Below are 4652 nucleotides of genomic sequence, written 5' to 3' on the forward strand. Positions count from 1 at the left end.
GACTTGCTCTCTCAAATAAATAAATCCAATCTTAAAAAGAAAAAAAATCCTACACAGAAATAAAGTAGAAATGGCCCACAGTCAAACGAAAAGGTGCTCACTCTCACTCCTGTCGAGGCAAGTAAAGTGTCTGCTGGTCTGCCGAAGTAGCCTCCTCCCAGCACCCTTTCACTCCATTGTCTCAGACGGAGCAATCTGTTAAATACGAAATCAAACTGTTTTTCTGCTGCTTGCAGCCTGGCTTCCCAGTTCACTCCACAGATATACTTAAATACGAATTGTAACATACCTTAGCATCAACCGAAGGTACATTATACCGTGCTGTAACTCTGCATTTACTTTCATGTGAGCACACAGGGATCTGTCTTTGTAGCTGCTATGAAGGGCCAGCCAGGCTAAGGCTCATTTCTTTCTTCTTTCATTAGTGAGCACTTAGGTAATGAGCAATTTTGCATTGTTGCAATATAGCCGAATCCAACATCCCATGTGTGCCTTCTTGTTTTACTTGGAGAGTTTGTCTTAAGGAAGATACTGAGAAGTTATTTTATAAAACCTCCAAAGCCATGGCCAGGGCTGCCCTTCCAAACCAGCTGTGGGGGTGAGGACCCCCCCCCCCATGGAGTGCGAGAACCCTGCTTACTCACACCTCGGCCAGGGCTTGCTTCTCCAGGTCCTGGACTGTCTATGCCTGTGACTCCCATCATTCCTTCAGCTGGTGAAAGAAAGGCTCGTGTGCTCTTGAATTGTTTCTTTAGAGCCCGTCTCTCTCCATGCTCCCCATTTTCTGCGTGTGAAGGGTGGAACTCTGGAGCAACAGTTCCGGTGTCTGGGTTGCTCTGCTGCTTACCATCTTTCCCACTGCGAGCTGCAGGGAGGTGGCCGCTCTGTCTTGCAAGTCACAAAGCTGTCTGGCGGTGTCCGACACCTGCTTGCACCTGCTCGCAGGTAGGTGGGAGGGGGCAGGGAGGCTGGGTCCTGACTGCACGCGTCGCAGGGAGCACGGAGGCCCAACCGTCCGCAGTCCCCCGCCGGGCCCAGCAGCCATGGAGGCGCTGGGGCGGCTCCTACATGCGGTGCTCGTGGGCGACCTGGGCTCCGGCAAGTGCACCCTGGCGTCACGCACCCAGACACTTCCCGCTGCAGAAGTTCTCCAGCGGAGACCTGCTCCCGGACAACCTGCTGAGGGACACAGAGTTCGGCGTGCTGGCCAAGATCTTCATGGACCAGGGGAGGCTCATCTCAGACGACATCATGACCCGGCTGACCCTTCAGGAGCTGAAAAACTCCCCCCGGGGGAGCTGGCTGCTGTGCGGGTTCCCCAGGACGCTGCGGCAAGCTGAGGCCCTGGACAGGGTTTATCACATACACCTGGTGATGAACCTGGACGTGCCCGTCAAGGGCATGTCATCAGACGATGCCTCTTGGCTTGCTGGATCCATCCGAGCAGTGGGCGCGCCTACAACCTCGAATTTAACCCGCCCGGAGCGGTCGGCGTGGATGATCCGACTGGCGAGCCCCTGGTTCAGCGTGAGGATGACAGACCCGAGACACTCACCAAGAGGCTGGAGGCTTACGAAGACCAAACCAAACATGTCCTGGACTATTACCGGGGAAAGCGGGTGCTGGAAACCTTCTCCAGATCGGAAACCGACAAGATCTGGCCCTGCGTGCATGCTTTCCTGCAGACAAAGTTTGCAGAAATGGACCCCAATCTTCGGTGGCTCCGTGAGGGCCGATGCTTGTAAATAGCCGAGATGAGCAGAATCGCTTCCTCCTTTCTTTCAGAAGTTCCTTGTTCTAAGGCTCCATCGCCTGTGAATTCCTTGAGACTCAACAGTAGTTTCCTTTCCCTGAGTTTTATTTTGGATACTTAATAATGCCAGATGAGTTTCATGCTGAGATTTGTCTTTGGAAGCTGCTGAGTGTGGTTTTTTGTTTGTTTGTTTAAAGATTTTATTTATTTATTTGACAGGCAGAGATCATGAGTAGGCAGAGAGGCAGGCAGAGAGAGAGGAAGGGAAGCAGGCTCCCTGTGGAGCAGAGAGCCCGATGCAATGCGGGGCTGATCCCAGGACCCTGGGATCATGACCTGAGCCGAAGGCAGAGGCTTTAACCCACTGAGCCACCCAGGTGCCCCTGCCTAGTGTGTTTTATCCAACTACGGCAAAATTAAAAGAGCAAGGGGTAGTAATCTGACTTTTCCTTAGGAGGGAAAAGCAATCGGTTTCATATTTTTCTGGAAAAGTAGCAGGGGAAAAATGACACTAATTTGGAGAGAATATCTCATCAGAGGCTTTTGTGCAGCCAGATGCCAAAAGAGACATTTCTGGCACATGGGGCATGGTTTTGTGAGAGGCCGTACCTCTAAAATTCCAGATTAAAATAACTGGATTTTCAGATTCCAGGCAGGAGGCAAATTCACTGCTGCCTTTAAACTAAGAAACCTATCAGGTGGCTGGCTACGTTACATTTATTTTGTTGCTAAACATACTTTCAGTTTACTCAGGATCTTCAAGTTGCTATAAAAATGTATCAAGTTACATTTAGGAAAATATTACTTTGATGGGACTTGTCTTCTTCTGAGGGATATAACTGATATTAGAAATTGACATGATGATACAAGCTCTTGGATTAGCACCAAAGTTGAAAGGATGTTCTTTAATGGAAAATGTAATTGCCATCTTAACATTTTCAGAGGTTAAGAAGTATGTGCTTTAGGATCTACTTGATAGTTCTTTTTGATCATTATGCCTTGAAGGGTAACAAGTCTTTTTTTTTTTTTTTTTAACAAAGAAGAAAAACTGGTGACACGACATAAAACACACATGCTTTGTCATTAGGAGATAGAAATAGATTTGGGTTACCTGGTGGGAAATCTCCTCGATAAATACAGCAGTCATCATTAATAAACAGGGGTAGCAACAAATAAGCTTTCTATGAGAGGTAAAAAGGACCAGGAAAGTGAGTTTGCTGAAGGCGGAGTTCTTTATTTCTGATGGAAGAAGGTGATACCTGGGAGCATTCACTGACGTCCTCTCTCAAGGGGAGAAGTCCTGGCAGAGTGTGCAATCTGACCAGCGATTTTTTTTTTAATATTTTATTTTATTTATTTGACAGAGAGAGAGCACAAGTAGGCAGAGAGGCAGGTAGAGAGAAAGGGGGAAGCAGGCTCCCTGCCAAGCAGAGACCCTGACTCGGGGATCAATCCCAGGACCCTGAGACCATGACCTGAGCCAAAGGCAGAGGCTCAACCCACTGAAGCACCCAGGTGCCGCTGACCAGAGATTTTTAAATCCTTATTTTAGATTACTTCGTGGGGTTGGGAGGACACATGCATACCTACTGTGGCCTAATAGGATTTGGGGAGGTAGAGGAGAAACACACTATTATCTTCAACGACATATCTTTATTTCAGTTGGTTCTACATCAAAGGAAACAAGTTCTTGTACATGTTGGTATTAACTGCCTTAGAAAAAGGGCCGTTTCATTCAGGGCACTTAAAAGACAAAACCCAGCAAAGATCTCTTATATATATGGGAGAAAAAACTGACTTTTCTTTCATTTGATTGTATTTTAATTCCTTGTCAATTTTTCAAAACGGACCGAGTCTTTTTAAAAGGGTTACAGAAAACATTTCATCCTTCAAAATACTTTCTGTAACGACCTGCTTGGATACTATGTGCTTTCTAGAAAAGTGAACTATTCAGCTTATGAGCAATCACGAGTCTCTAGGTTATAAGACACAAGTTAGTCTCCATTACAATAAAATTACACTTTAGAAAAAAGAATAGCTTCATCTGCTTATTAGGGTTACTTTAAGGATCAAATCGTTAATCTCTACGACACCTAGTTGGTTTGTTTGTGACTGCTTTATCCTCACACAGCAGAGAAATTTACTTATGCTTCTTTTTCTTTTTTTTTTTTTAAGATTTTATTTATTCATTTGACAGAGAGAGATCACAAGTAGGCAGAGAGGCAGGCAGAGAGAGAGAGCGAGAGGGAAGCAGGCTCCCTGCCGAGCAGAGAGCCCGATGAGGGACTTGATCCCAGGACCCTGAAATCATGACCTGAGCCAAAGGCAGCGGCTTAAACCACTGAGCCACCCAGGCACTCTATGCTTATTTTTCTAACTGAAGCCTAGTCAGATACCCGACACAGAGATCTGACCATTCTGGACAAGACACAGCGCTCACCACAATAAGTGTAAGTCACTGTGCCCTATTGACTATATTCACTATGCTGTACTTTTAATTTCTGTACGTTATCATTTTATAACCGGAAGTTTGTACCTCTGCATCCCCTTTCCCCATTTTGCCCACCCTTCCCCTCCTTTCTCCTCCCCTCCCCTCTAGCAATCATCAGTTATTTCCCTGTATTTATGAGTCTGTCCCTATTTTTGTTTGTTTGTTTGTTTGTTTATTGTGTTTTTGAGATGCCACATATAAGTGAAGCCATATGGTACCTGTCTATGTGAAATCATAAGGGAGTTGTCTTTGTCTGGCTTATTCTTAATTCCTCTTCTGCTTGCTGTGTGCTTTATCTTGCTTGGGTGTTGATTTGCCTATTTTGTTCAGTTGTCTTTTGCACTGTTGGGTCTTCCTCCAGCGTGTGGTGATCCTGACCCTGGGATCTTCTAGATGGGCTGAGACTCT

General features: G+C 46.2%; 1 pseudogene; it reads left to right on the forward strand.

Annotated features, from left to right (window-relative positions):
- The first annotated feature begins 1043 nt into the window (after positions 1-1043).
- LOC123939212 lies at positions 1044-1745 on the forward strand (annotated as a pseudogene).
- The last annotated feature ends 2907 nt before the right edge of the window (positions 1746-4652 follow it).

Source organism: Meles meles, chromosome 3 (genome assembly GCF_922984935.1).
Source record: "Meles meles chromosome 3, mMelMel3.1 paternal haplotype, whole genome shotgun sequence".
NCBI classification, from domain to species: domain Eukaryota; kingdom Metazoa; phylum Chordata; class Mammalia; order Carnivora; family Mustelidae; genus Meles; species Meles meles.